The sequence below is a fragment of the Chrysochloris asiatica genome, unplaced genomic scaffold (assembly GCF_000296735.1).
Source record: "Chrysochloris asiatica unplaced genomic scaffold, ChrAsi1.0 scaffold00084, whole genome shotgun sequence".
In the NCBI taxonomy this organism is placed as follows: domain Eukaryota; kingdom Metazoa; phylum Chordata; class Mammalia; order Afrosoricida; family Chrysochloridae; genus Chrysochloris; species Chrysochloris asiatica.
In genome coordinates this window covers 8363151-8379127 of record NW_006408602.1, presented here as the reverse complement: position 1 = coordinate 8379127, position 15977 = coordinate 8363151, and the positions used below count along the sequence as shown (strand labels likewise).

The 15977-nt window shown below is 39.6% G+C and overlaps 1 pseudogene; it reads right to left on the bottom strand.

The window, feature by feature from the left end:
- Positions 1-15289: 15289 nt before the first annotated feature.
- LOC102812162 overlaps positions 15290-15977 on the bottom strand; it is a 151115-nt pseudogene continuing 150427 nt past the window's right edge.

Below are 15977 nucleotides of genomic sequence, written 5' to 3'. Positions count from 1 at the left end.
CTGGAGGGAACAGTCGCTCCAGAAGGATGTCATGCTGGGTAAGGTGGAGGGTCAGAGAAAAAGAGGAAGACCCCCAACGAGATGGATTGGCCAGGTGGCATAATTGATGGACTCAAGTGTGGCAGCGGTAGTGAGTTTGGCCCAGGATAGGACATTGTTTTGTTCTGCTGTGCATGGGGTCACTATGAGTTGGTTCCGACTCGATGGCACCTGACAACAACAACAACATTTTATCCTGTTATCTACCTGACCTTCTCATCATCTGGATCTCTGTTCCTATGTGTTTACCTTCTTTTACATTGTAATTGTTTTGATCATAGACCTCCCTCCCAGATTCTCTGAGTTTGTTCTTATAGTTTTGTTCTGTTCTCGACTCTTCCTTCTGTCAATTTAATTCTGGGAGGTGCTGCCACCTAAGTCAATCACTGGTTGTTTTCTGTTCTTGCTGGTTATCAGTCTAGAGAACTCCTTTAAGGTGTTTTGTAGTTCAGGGTTGGCTTTGGCAAAAACCCTTAGCTTCTGTTTATCATGGAATTTTTTATTATAGCAGCATATTTGATTGATAGCTTTGCTGGATAAAGGATTCTTTGTTGGCAGTTTTTTTCTTTCAAGGTTTTATATATGTCTCCCCATTGCCTTCTTGCTTCCATGGTTTCTGGTGAGATATCTGAGCTTAATCTGACTTGCTTGCTTTTGTATGTAACATTTCTGTTTTCCCTACCTGCTTTCAGGAATGTCTCCTTATCTTTGATTTTGGAGATCTTGATTATGGTATGTCTCAGTGATTTTCTTTTGAGGTGTATCCTTCCTGGGTTTTGTTGAGCTTCTTGAATGTTTATCTTTTCAATTTTCAGGATGTTAGAGAAATTTTCTCCAGCAGTTCTTCAACTATTTCATCTGTGGACTTGTGTGATTATTCTTGTTCTGGAATGCCAATAATTCTTAAGTTATTCTTCTTCATGTTGTCCAACTTGAATCTTAGACCTTCTTCAGAATTTTTTAATCCATTTTTTTTGTTTGCTCTTCTATCTTAGTGGTATTGAAAGATTTGTCTTCCAGATCACTGGTTCTGCCTTCCATTTCTTCTAATCTACTCCTTCCCTTTCAGTGTATTGTCTATTTCTGATATTCTATCACTGATCATTTGAACCTCTTCCTGTAGGTTTTGAATTATTTCAAGTGATGTATCTGTCTTATTTGATTGTTCCTGTAGCACTTTCCTGACTTCTTCCTTATTTTTCTCAACTCTGTTGTGAAGTATTTTGAAACATTTTATTATCATTTTTCTGAATTCCTTCTCAGGCATTTCCATGGCCTGACTTCCTTCCAGAATGTAGTCCAGGTCTACCTCTAAGTCATTTGTCTCAGACATTTTATCTTGTTTCTGGACATGTGCTGATATGGTCATTTGCTTTTGCTTCTTGGACATGATAAGTATTTATCTGTGGGCTTAATACTTAACTGAGTATGTGTTTTGGTATTTTTTATGCTTTATGATTGCTTCCAGGTAGATGTGATCAATATGTTGGCTTCACATTTCAGTCTTCTTATTGTTTAACTCAGAGTAACTTTCATAGGTGTTGTCTTCCTCCCTGATATATGACAATTGGTGTTCATTCTTGCCTGGATTTTGGTGTTTTATAGAGTGTGATTGTAACTTGACTATTTGGCAGCATTTGCTATCTCACCTTGGGTAATATAGGGAGAAAAAGAATCCCCCAAAGATAGAAGGGGAGCATGAAACAGCAAAACAGCAACAGCAAAACAACAACAACAAAAACAAGAAAACAAAACAAAACACCAAAACAACAACAACAAAACCAGCTGGATACTGTAGTCTATAATCATGGAAAAGGGCGATGAGGGAGAGAAGGGACAAAAAAAAAATCTGTAGCATAATATGTGTATGACTTTAATGTCCTTTTTCAGCTTCTTGCCTTCAAAGCTGTCTGATAGATTTCAAGATGTCACTGTTGCTTGTTATGCTATACCCCGGGACTTAATTTAATGTTTTGCCTGTTTTATTTTTAAACTCTCTTTCCTTCTCCAAACCCCTTGTTCTGAGTTTGTCCGTATTTAAAAAAAAACAAAACAGTTCAGGGCCAGCTTTTGGGCTGAGAGTATCTGTGTGGCCAAAGAACCCACCAGTGGTGAGGATGGGAGGTTTCCACTTGCTCAGGCACCCCCTTTAGTCACCAGAATGGAAGTGTGCAAACAGTGGGGGACCAATGAACAGATACCAAATAAAAAGAGAATCAGAACAAAGCAAAACTGACAAAGTGTTTTGTCCACCTTTGCTCCGAGGTTCCCACAGCGTTTGTCCATGGTGTGTCTGTGCTCCCACTTGGTCTTGCCATTTGGTCTCACCCAAGTTGTCGGCTCTGGGCTACAGAGCCCAGCAGATTCAAATGTACATGATTTCTTACTTCCACTTCAAGTTCCACTAGCTATAAGCCTTCAACCTTTTAAATATTCCTGCCTATGTGGTTCCAAGTTTTGGAGGTCTGCCCTGAATCTGCTTTGCCTAATATTCTTTGGTATTGCTGACAGTGAATCTCACTGCACCTCTACCCTAGCCTCCATCAACTGAGTGTTTACCTTTTTCTTGATTATGTTTGTTAAGAGCTTTTGTAATTTTTAAATGTATAGTGATTGCTATGTTCTGTGGAGTCGGTTCTGACTCATAGCGACCCTATACAGGGATTCCAAGGGAGATCTTTTGACTTTTTTAAAATGGTGATCATTTTTCAAATTTCTCTTTATATTTTATAAATGCATTTCCAATGTTTTCTTTTGATTTGTTTTATTCTTTGACAAATTTCTCTAGTTGACTACAAAAAAATGTTATAAAAAATACTGCTATATATGCAACCCTAGAACAAGATTAGTCTGTGAGCAGATATATGCACAGAAATGCAGACTGAACAGGTATGAGAGGGTAAGTGGTAATATTGCCACACATATATAAAGATTTGACATAATATGTCACTTATTAAAGATTATCAAACATCTTAAGGCAATGGATTGCTGGATCTGGGAGCTCAGGACTATACTCTCAGGGGACACCATAGTCAATTGGCATAACAGTTCACAAAGACAATGTTCTACATCCTGCTTTGATGACTAGTGACTGGGATCCTAAAAGCTCATGAATGGCCATCTTAGTGGCCTGATGCATCAAATTTGGTTGTGCTACTCTGGTCTATTTATCAAGTGTCTCAAAAGTTGCTAGTTTTAGTGGGGTCCAGAACAAGAGAAGCCTTTGCAACAGGTTTATGTTGCTAAGTGGCATCTTAGGTGTAACTGTGTTCTCTTCATATGTGGAAAAAGAAGAATAATAAAATTAGTAGATAACTCGGAATCAACTAGTCCAGTGGACCAATGGAACATGTGAACATTCGTCACCATGAATCTTAGAATATAACTATATGGTACCTAGTGAATGCTATCCATTGCTCTGAAAAAGGTCACATTAGAAGGTCCAGAAAGAGTGGGAGAAAATGTGGAACAAGACTCAAAATTATATATATATAAAAAAAAATAAGAGTAGTCTTACTGGTCAGGAAGAGACTGGAGGAACCCAAGACTATGAACCTTGACCACCTTTCAGATCTGGAATAAGTCTCACCCTCATGGCCCAATTGTCAGCCAAGCATGTTGGCCCAGGATTGGGCAGTGTTTCATTCTTCTGTGAATAAGGTCATTATGAGTCGGTACCGACTCAATGGCACCTAATGACAACAACAACATAGATAGATAGATAGATAAACAGGGGGAACAACAAGACTAGTAAGGAATGTTCATCATGGAATTGTCAATCATTTAAGATCAAAAGGACAACATTTACCTAAGGACAAAGTTAAGATGGGATCGGAAGGAGGGTGGAATGGAAATAAGAAGCACAACGAGGAAGTGGGATAACTGTTACATGGATAAGATCACAATCATTAAGATGAAACAAAGTGTGTGATTTATTAAATATAGAACCCATGATCTCTGTAAATCTCCATTCAATTCACAATAAAACGTTTAAAAAATGTCTATCAACCATACCTATAGTATGGAGCTGATTATGAAAGTTAATAGGTTACAATTCTGGGTCAGAAATGCTCAGGATACAGTACTTCCAGTTAAGACAGACTCTCTTCAGCCATGCTCAGAGGCAGGCCTCTCTCTGTCCAGGTAAAGTTATGAAGCTCTTTTAGGGCTGCTGATAAATGTTCACAGGTCACATAACTCTACCTTAAGCCTCAGCATGAGCACGTTGGGTTCTAGCTGTATTGGTCAGTGAACCTAGCTTCCCCAGTTAAGTGCATAGAGGTACCCCATCCTGTAGGCAAGCCTCCTGCCAAAGTCACTCAGCTTTACTTGCTTTGTTGTCTGGAAAGTCCTCCACTCTGTCTCATGCTCTGGCTCTGGTTCTGCTGCTGTTGCTGCCCTGCTACTCCTCTGGTGTCACAATTTTCTGTCCTTGGGTCAAGGAGGTTCGATGTGCAAGAATCTCAGGATCCACTCCTGGCTCTTCTTTGATGGTAGTGGGATCCCAATTTCTGCTTCTGAAATTGCTCATTTTATACACATTAGAATTCCAAGATTTTACAATCACAATTGACTCTGTTCACGATCATTCACAACTGAAGCATATCATCCTCTGCCACCTTCTTTTGGCCAGATTCATTAGGAAAAGAATATTTTTGTGGAAATTACAAAGACTAAGGCTAGAAAAGACATATTAAATAATTCACTCACCACATTTATTTTTATTCCTTCTTTTTAAATAAGGATTAAAAAAGCAAAGTTCATCAACTTTTCCTCAAACAAATCTTTTTAACTGAATCATGAAATTTTTAGACTTAGGGTTTGTGATTGTTAATGTTTTGTGTCAACTTTACTAGGCCAGGACTCTTAGTGGTTTGACAGTTAGGACACAGTAATCCTAATGCCCCAAGATGAGATCTCTTATAATCAGCCAACTAACTGAAAGGAAATTTTCTCAGGGATGTGGCCTATGTCCAATATATTGGACACTCAGTCAAAAGCTTGCTTGCTTTTTACTGAACATGAGTCCTGCGTTGGACTTGGCTTTCAACCTCCATTTCTTTGGACTCAAACCAGTGGTCTTCTGTATTGCCTGCCAACCCTGAACCAATTCTTCATGCAACTTTCTTGTGCCTTGAAGTTCTGCTCAAGCCCAGTCTCTTAAATTCCACTTTCGTTAAATGATACAGTGATACTATGCATGTCCAATTTTATGACTTTTTGGGTCAGAAAACACCCAATTCATGATGGGTAACTCAGGCCACATGTTGACTTCGTGGCCCATGGTTATGTGTTCAATCTCTGCTAAAGTCTATTAACCAGCCAAAAGTTGTCTCTTAAAAGGAGAGTAGTTATTTGCAGAGGATGATATGGTTTTACTCCAAAACTGCATCTCCATCTGTCACTGACATTTCAAGTACCATTTGGTCAGCTGGATCATATGGTCCAAGTGGCAGAGTGGTTTGCACAACAGCCTGAACCTGTTGCAGAACCTTCTCTTGTTCTGAGCCCCACACAAAACCATCAGCTTTATGAATCACTTGAGAAATAGACCAGAATAGCACAACCAAATGAAGGATATGTTGCCTCTAAAATTTAAAGAGTTGTATCAGGCATTGTGACTCCCTTTCTACTTGTGATAGGGGACATTTTCAGTAACTTATCTTTCAGTTATAAGTTATCTTTCACTTCTAACTTCTGTCACAACCAACTTCTGTCAGGTTGTTGTACTGTGGTGGCTTGTGAGTTGCTGTGATTCTGGAAGCTATGCCACAGGAATTTTAAATACTAGCAGGGTCCCCAACAGTGGACAGGTTTCAGATGAGATTCTAGACAAAGACAGACTAAGAAGAAGGAGAGACAAACTACTTCCAAATATTTACTCACTGAAAACCTTATGAATAGCGGAGAAACACTGTCAGATATAGTGCCTGAAAAGGCACTCCTCATGTTGGAAGGTCAAAATGTGACCGGGGAAGAGCTGCTACCTCAAAGTAGATTTGACCATGATGATATGAATGGATTAAGGAAAACCCCTGGGAGTAAAGCCGTTGGGACCTTCATTTGCTGATGGGCCACAAATCAAAATGAAGAGAAACAGCTGTAAACATCCATTAATAATTAGAACATGGAATATACAAAGTATGAATCTAGGAAAATTGGAAATTGTAAACAATGAAATAGAATGCATAAATGTCAATATCTTGGGCATTTGTGAGCTGAAACAGGCTGATATTGGCCATTTTGAATCTGACAACCACACAGTTTACTATGCTGGTAATGACAAATTGAAGAGGAATGCTGTTGCATTAATTGTCAGAAAGAACATATCCAGATCAGTCATGAGGTACAAAGCTGTCTGTGATAGGATAATATCCATGCACCTACAGACTTACAGGAAAGACCAGCTAATACCACTATTATTTAAATTTATGTACCAACCACTAAAGCCAGTGAGGATGAAATAGAAGAATTCTACCAATTTCTTCAATCTGAAATTGATCAAAAATGCAATCAATGTGTATTGATTATTACTGGTGATTGGAATGCAAAGGTTGGAAACAAAGAGGAAGGATCAGTAGTTAGAAAATATAGCCTTGGTGATGGAAATGATGCTGGAGATTGCATAATAGACTTTTGCAAAACCAATGATTTGTTAATTTCAAATACCTTCTTTAGACAGCATAAGAGGTGATTATACACATGTACCTCACCAGAGGGAATACATAGAAATCAAATTGACTACATCTGTGAGAAGAGACAGTGGAAAAGCTCCATATCATCAGCCCAAACAAGGCCAGGGCAGATTGTGGAATAGACAATCAATTGCTCACATGTAAGTTCAGGCTGAAGCTGAAGAAAATGAAAACAAGTCCATGAGAGCCAAAATATGACCTTGAATATATGAAGAAAAGATTTGATACATAAGGCATTAAAGACCAAAGACCAGAAGAGTTGTGGGATGACATCAAGAACATCATACATGAAGAAAGCAAAAAGTCATTAAGAAGACAAGAAAGAAGGAAAAGATCAAGATGTATGCCAGAAGAGACACTGAAACTTGCTCTCCAGCATAGAGATGCTAAAGCAAATGGAAGAAAGAAATGAGGAGGTACAAGAGCTGAACTGAAAATTTCAAAAGTCAGCTCAAGAAGACAAAGTCAAATATTACAACGAAATGTGCAAAGATCTGGAGTCAGAAAACCAAATGGGAAGAATATGCTCAGCATTTCTCAAGCTGGGGGAACTGAAGGAAAAATTCAAGCCTCAACTTTAATTACCAAATGATTCTCTGGGCAAATTATTGAATGATGCAAAAATTATCAAATGAAGATGGAAGGAATACACAGAGTCACTGTACCAAAAGGAAATAGTTGATGGCCAACTGTTTCAAGAGATAGCATATGATCAAGAGCCAATGATACTGAATGATACATTGAAGGCATTGACAAAGAACAAGGCACCAGGTATTGATGGAATACAATTGAGATCTTTCAAGAAAGTGAGGAAAAACAGGAGACACTCACTCCTCTATGCCAAGAAATTTGGAAGACAACTATCTGGCCAACTGATTAGAATAGATCCATATTTGTGCCCATTCCAAAGAGAGGTGATCTAACGGAATGCAGAAATCATTGGACAATATCTTGATATTCCATGTGAGTAATGTTTTACTAAAGGTAATGTAGAAATGGCTGCAAGCATACATTGACAGAGAACTTCCAAAGGTTCAAGCCGGATTCAGATGAGGACGTAGAATGAGGGATATCATTACTGATGTCCAATGGATCTTGGCTGAAAGCAAAGAATACCAGTAAGATGTTTACTTGTGCTTTATTGACTACTCAAAGGCTTTTGATTGTTTGGATCATGACAAGCTATGGAAAACATTGTGAAGTATGAGTATTCCTGAACACTTAATTGTGCTCGTGAGGAATCTGTACATGGACCAAGAGGCAGTTGTTTGTACAGAATATGGGAATACTGAATGGTTTAAAGTTAAGAAATGTGTGTGACAGGGTTGTATTCTTTCAGCACACTTATTCAATCTGAACGATGAGTAAATAATCTGAGAAGCTGGGTTCTATGAAGAAAAATGTGGCGTCAGGATTGGAGGAAGACTCATTAACAACCTGAGATATGCAGATGATACAATCTTGCTTGCTGAAAGTGAAGAGGATTTACAATACTTAATGATGAAGATCAAAGACCATAGCCTTCAGTATGGATTGCATCTCAATGTAAAGAAAACAAAAATCCTCACCACTGAACCAAAAACATTTTTATCACTGGCGAAAAGATTGAAGTTGTCAAGGACTTCATTCTTCTTGGATCAACCATGCACATTCATGGTAGCAGCAGTCAAGAAATCAAATGATGTATTGCATTAGGCAAATCTGCTGCACAAGACCTTTCAAAAGTGTTGAAGAGCAAAGATGTCAGCTTGAGGACAAAGGTATGCCTGATCCACGCCATGGTATTTTCAATAACCTCATATGCATGCGAAAGCTGGACAATGAATAAGGAAGACCATAGAAGAATTGATGCCTTTGAGTTATGGTATTGGAGGAGTTAATTGAAAGTACCATGGGCTGCCAAAAGAACCAACAGATCTGTGTTGGAAAAAGTGCAGCCAGAGTGCTCCTTGGAGGCCAGGATGGACAAACTTCATTTCTCATACTTTGGAAATATTGTCAGGAGGGACCAGTTGCTGGTGAAGGATAGGATATCATGTTTGGTAGAGTGGAGGGTCAGAGAAAAAGAGGAAGACCTTCAGCAAGATGGATTGGCAAAGGGGCAGCATCCATGGGCTCAAGTGTGGCAACAATTGTTAGGTTGGCCCAGGACCGGCAGTGCTTCATTTTGTTGGGCATAATGTCACTATGAGTCGGTACCAACTCAATGGCACTTAACAACAACAACATCCTTCACTTTAGTAAGAAATCTCGACAGCCCTGAATTATGCTAGTGATTTTACTGAGCTGGAAGACACTTGAATTTTTCGTCAGGTTACTTTCCCACACTCTAGCACACAGTAATTTTACCTCTATGTTGTGAGTCGTTGATACGTCTTCCTTACTAGGTCCAATGTTATCAGTGTAACGGACCAGTGTCATTTCTTGGGACAGGGAAAGGCAATCAAGGTCTCTGTGAATTAAATTATGACAGTACTGAGGAGTTGATACACCCCTGAGGTAAGACAGTGAAGATATATGTTGCCCTTGCCAGCTAAAACCAAACTGCAATTGGTGATCTTTTTAAAATCGGAATTGAGACAAAGATATTGAGCCTATGAATAGCTGCATACCATGAACCAGGAGATTTATTAATTTGCTCAGTGAAACAACATCTAGAAGATCAGCTATAATCGGGGTCACTATCTGATTAAGTCTATGATAATCTGCTCTTGCTCTCCAATATCCATCTGTGTTTCCACAGGGTAAATAGGTAAGTTAAAGGGGGATGTGCATTCTTCAAGTCCTTGATTTTGACACTAATTCTGTAATCCGTCCAGGAAGTCGATATCGATTTGTTTTACTATTTTCCTAGGTAGAGAAAGTTCTAATGGCTTCCACTTGACATTTCCTATCAGAAAAGCCCTTATTCCATATGTCAGGGATCCAATGTGGGGATATTGCCACTTATATGTACAGCTTTCTGGGTAAATCACTACAGGATGAGTTTGGGGAACCACTGGATCCACTGTGACTTGGACCTTAGCCAAAACTCTATTAATAACTTAACATCCGTACACCTCCACTCTGACTGGTGGGTAAAAGTGATGCTTAGTCTTCTGGGATTAGTGTCAATTCAGAGTCAGTGTCTAGTAGTCCCCAAAATGTCTGATTATTTCCTTTTCTCCAAGGAGCAGTCAGTCATTCTTGTAAAAGCCTTTAGATACTTTGGATAAGGCTGAGAGAAAGATTAATAGTATATTTTTTTGGCTGTGTAATGATGTCCTTCTTCAAGAAGACCCAGCCTCCTCCTCTTCTCTCAAGAAGTTGTAGGTCTGTGCATTGGCTCATGTCTGGGAATTAATTGAGAATTCATTTCTCTATTCTGGTGATTCAAGTTAGACTACCATTCACTGGACCTAGAATTAATTTGTACAGACCAAGGAATTATTTACTGGGTTTCCCACCTATTTCACTTCTAGGGACACCCAGCCTAAATAGCCAACACCATAAGCATAAATGAATCAGATTACTCTGATTTCAACTTTGACTCTGTGGTCCATTATGGTAACCATAACCACCTTGTATTTGTCAGTTAGGTGATGCCATTGGCCCCCACCACAGTGAGGTACAATCAGCCCCAATTTTATTTAGGTCTTTTCATTCAATTAGAGCAATTCCCAGTGTCAAATATGACTTACATAAAATCATAATCATAGCCATCTTCAGGGATGCTGGGGCTTTCTTCACAAATTTGTTCCTTACTGATGTTGTAAGAGGTGTGTCCTCTGGAACTCCATGTGTGCATCAGTGTGTCTACCCTGATAAACCCATGCCAATTTCCTGAAGCCTTTGGATTCCTTCCTCTCTATCAAGTCTAGTACTTCAAAATGTATTGTAGAACACATGCAATCCATGATTAGGTTAACCATCCAAATAAGCTATTATATCTTCTCCTAACCCCTCGAACTGAAACATTGAATGAAGAATCTGTACTTAGTGGACCTATGTCAATATTACACTAGTCCAATTTTATATTCCTTACACCATTTTCCCACACCTTAATAGCCATTCTTACATATATTCTCAAGATTTCAGTTTTTATATAGTAAAAAATGCAGCCAATTCTTTTGTAGTTTAGCATATGTCTTACTGGTTTCACAGTTTGTACTTCAATTTTTGTGGCTCACTGGGAGCAATATTGGTGAGGCAATTATTGGTGGGTGCAGAAGAAGATTTTAATAACCAAGGATGATGTGTCCTATGGAAACTAATAATCCTCTTTCTTCAGTGACTCCTGCCTTTGTCCAGTGGGCTTATGAACACAGTGTCCATAGTGACAGTGATGGAGGTTAGGCAAGGGTTTCCACTCACCAAGGCTGACTTGGCTACAGCCCAGGCTGAGTGCTCAATCTGCCAGCAGCAGAAACCACACTGAGGCAGCATTTTTAAAGAAGATCACCTAGCAACCTGGTGGCAGATTGATTACATCAGACCACTTCCATCATGGAAAAGACAGTGATTTGTTCTTACTGGTATAGACATTTACTTAGTATAAAGATTTGCCTTCCCTATGTACAATGCTTCTGCCAAAACTACCATTCATGGACTTACAAAATGCCTTATCAACTCTCATGTTATTCCACTCAGCATCGCCTCACATCAAGGGACTCACTGCACAGTATATGAAGTGTGACAATGTGTCCACCTCATAGATTCACTGTCCTTGCCATGTTTCTCATCTTCCTGAAACAGTTGGCTTGATCTAACAATGGAGTGGCCTTCTAAAGACACAATTAAGGCACCAAAGAATTAAGATGCAATGCCTTGCAGAGTTGAGTCCTGGTGTGGCTCTGCAGGATAAGCGCTAAACCTCAAGGTTGGTTTAACCCACAAGGTCGACAGTTCAAAATCACCAGCCGCTCCTTAGAAACCCTATACAGGGTTGCTATGAGTCAAAATGGACTCAATAGCACTTAACAACAATAACAACAACCTTGCAGGGTAAGGATCTCTGGTAGTGTAGTGGTTAAGAGTCAGGCTGCTAACCTCAAGTTCAGCAGTTTGAAACTACCAGCTGTTCTATGAGAGAAAGATGAGAATTTTTGCTTCCATAAAGATTTACAGCTTTGGAAACCCTATGCAGGACACTATGATTTGGAACTGACTCCATGGCGTATCAGTAACACCACCTTGCAGAGTGGGGGTGATGTTGTCCAGGGGCTGTATAGGCTCTAAACCAGGATTCAATATATGGTGTTGTTTCTCCAATAGCCAAGATTCACAGGCCCAGGAACCAAAGGGTGGGAAAAGCACCACTCACCATTACTCTTTGTTGTTGTTGTAGTTATGTGCCGTGGAGTCGGTTCTGACTCATAGTGACCCTGTACAGGGTTTCTGAGGCTGCAAATCTTTACAGGAACAGAAAGCCTCATCTTTCTCTCGTGGTGAACAGCTGGTAGCTTCGAACTGCTGACCCTGAGGTTTGCAGCCCGACTTGTAACCACTACACTACCAGAGCTCCTTAAGTGCCGTGAATTGGTTCCAATTCATAGTGATACTGTACAGGGTTTCCAAGGTGTGGTTGGTGGGTTTGAACCACTATCCTTGCTTTAGCAAACCAATGCTTATCGTAAACCACATCAAGATGTCATTACTCCTAGTGAACCACAAAACATTTTTGCTTCCTGTCCCTGCAACCCTATGTTTTTCAGGTCTGGACCTTTTAGTTCCAAAGGAAGGAATTAAATATACCCATCTGGAGACACAACACTGATTCCATTGAACTGGAAATTATGAATATCACTGGCCACTTTGCTCTCCTCATGTCTCTGGATCAAAAGACAAAGAAGGAAATTATTGTATTGGGTGGTGTGATTGATCCATATTACTAAGGGAAAATTGGATTAACACTACAAAATGGAGATGTATATACATGTTGTGTGTGAGAGTATTTGTTGTTTTCTAAATTCAGTTCTGACTCATCGAAATCTTCTGTGTGGTTTCTCAGGCTATAAATCATTATGGGAGCAGAGATTCTCTTCTTTCTCTCATAGAGTGACTGGTAGTTTCAAACCTCTGACTATGCAGGTAATGCATAATCCACTATGCCACCAGAGCTCTCTCTCTATATATATATGCTTCACTGGATTTTTTTTTTTTTTTTCCTAGAGAACTCACACTAAGACAGTAGCTCTCATTTCTGTTAGTTTTATTAGTATTTGTGGTGGTGGTGTGCCATGGAATCGGTTCCAAATCATAGCAATCCTGAATAGAGTTTCTGAGGCTGTAAATCTTTTTGGGAGCAGAAAACCTCATCTTTCTCCCATGGAATGGATGGTAGTTTTGAATTGCTGGTTAGTAGACCTTGAGGTTAGCAGTCTAACTCATAACCACCACACTACCAGAGCGCCTTAAAGTTTCAGGTAGAAAGTTAAAGTGTGATATACTTCTAGTTTTAACATTGTTTAACTGTAGTTTAAACAGCAACTTCCATATCTAAAAGTAACTTAATTAACTTATTATTGTTATATAGCATTTTTGTTGTTGTTAAGTACCGAGGAGTCGATTCTGACTCATAGTGACCCTGCACAGGGTTTTGAGGTTGTAAATCTTTACAGGAGCAGAAAGTCTTATCTTTCTCCCTGTGGAATGTCTGGTAGTTTTGAAATGCCAACCTTGAGGTTAGCAGCCTGACTCGTAGCCACTACACTATATAGAGTTGTTGTTGTTGTTGTTATGTGCCATCGAGTCGGTTCCGACCCATAGCGACCCTGTATAGGGTTTCCGAGGGTGTAAATCTTTACGGGAGTAGAAAGCCTCATCTTTCTCCCGCGGAGCAGCTGGTAGTTTCGAACCGCTGACCTTAAGGTTCGCAGCCCGATTTGTAACCACTACGCTACCAGAGTAGTGAGAGGAAAAACAAGAACTACCAAAGAAATAACATTAAGGTTCATTTGTTGTTGTTAAGTGCCATCAAGTCACTAATGACTCATAGTGACACTATGCACAACAGAATGAAACACTTCCAGGTCTCGTGCCAAACTTATCATCATTGTGACATTTGAGCCCATGGCTGCTGGCACTGTGTGCCACTTTGGTTGGGGGGTCTTCCTCTTTTTCTCCAACCCTTAATTTTACCATACATGATATCCTTTTCCAGGGACTGGTCTCTCCTGATAATATGTCTTAAATATGAGAGATGAAGTCTGACCATTCTGGCTTCCAGGGAGCATTCAGGTTCTACTTCTTTTAAAACAGATTGATTTATTCTTTTGATAGTCCGTGGTACTTTTAATGTTCTCCTCCAAAACCATAGCTCAAATGCATCAATTATTTTACAGTCTTCCTTATTCATCATCCAAATTTTTCATGTTTGTGAAGCTTTTGAAAATACCATTGCTTAGATCAGGCACACCTTAGTCCTCTAACTGACATCTTTGCTCTTCAATACTTTAAAGAGGTCTTGTGCAGCCAATTTGTCTAATGTAATATGTTGTTTGATTTCTTGACTGCTGATTCCATGAGTGTTGGTGGTTTATCTGAGCCAAATGAACTCTGACAAATGCCTTTTTATCCTCCATTTATATGGATGTTGTTTATTGGTCCAGTGGTGAGGATTTTTTTTTTTTTTTACATGAGGTGCAACCCTTACTGAAGGCTGGTCTTTGATTTTCATCAGTAAGTATTTTAAGTCCTCTTCACTTTTAGAAAGTAAGGTTGTATTATCTGCAAAACTCAGGTTGTTAATGAGTCTTCACCAAGCCTGATGTCATGTTTTTCTTCATATATTCCAGCATCTCTGATTATTTGTTCAGCGTACAGATTGAATAAGTATGGTGAAAGAATACAACCCTCGCGCACACCTTTCTTACTTTTAAACCATTCTGGTACTGTCAGTGTTCCACTGTTATTCATAAGGTTTTCAATGACTAAATATTCTGAATGAGTCTGTCCTTCTTCCTAGTCCATCTTTGTCTGGAATATCAGCTCTAACTTGTCCACTGTGGCTCACTCTGCTGGTATTTAGAATACCCGTGTCATAGCTTCCAACATCACAGCAACATGCAAGCCATCACAGTATGACAAACTGACAGAGGAGTGGTGGTGTTGAGCCTACAGCACCCATTATTACCATTCAAGTACTAACCATGCCCATTCCTTCGTATCTTCTGAAATCAGAAGAGATCAGCAGCATTCAGAGTGGTATGGCCATAGACAAGGTACATGTGGGACTACGCAAACCAACGTTTTAAATGAAAAAGTGCATAAATACAGTAATACTACATGTGTGTTATCTGTGGAACAAGTGTTCATCTGGGAACTGTACAATACTAATTCTGCTCATTATTTACATGTTTTGAATTTCTCAGATACGGCAAAGCACCATTTAGGGTTTAAGTTACTCAAGTAAGTCTGAAAGGTCCTTTGATTTTTATCTCAAATCATTTGAGGATCTCCTAGAATAGAAGACTAAAGTTATATTCAGTCAAATATTACTGTGATCCTGGTTCTGTTCTCCAGATTTATCTTTACAATTCAGTTCTCATTTGTTCAAAAATAGCAATGTGGCATTTTCATTTCAAGCTCTTGGTGGGTGTTTCAGATTCTGTGGACTGTCTCCCATCAGTCCAGACTTCCCGGTGCTCTTTAGTGTCAGGGTCTTCTGTTCGTCAACCACAACACAATCTCCTCTCTCATCTGCTACACTGCTGCCTGAGCCACTACACTTTTTCTCTCATGGTGGTATGGATTTCCAAAAATCTAGGTATCCCACTTGTTTGTCCCTTTTGGGTTTTATCATAGGACTGCTTCCTCCACTAAGGCTATTACTGCCAAAAGATTTGGGTCTTCACTAGACAGGTTTGGGTTCATGGGAATGTAATTTTCATCGCTGTCATGTGAGTTACTGCCTGAAGTTGTGCTACGCCCGAAATCTGACTGGGGGGTGGGGTAGGGTGGGGGGAGGGGAGGGAGGCATGTGAAACCTTGAAGAATCTCTAGCAAAATTCCTAGGGATGGGAGATCCAACTGGATCTTGGAATTTTTTCCATTCAGACAAGAGTTTTATTTCTAAAGATGCTAGGTTGGATTTTCTGTCTGGCTTGAGGTTCCTCTCCACAGACGTGGTTCACAATCTGCAAGAGGCACTGGCCAACAGGGGTCTTTGGGCTGGACCTGAAGCCCATATGAGCAAGTGGAGAAACTTGCTTTCCAAATGAATAAGAACCAAATGTTCCTGGTGTCATTTGCTAAGATGTCGTT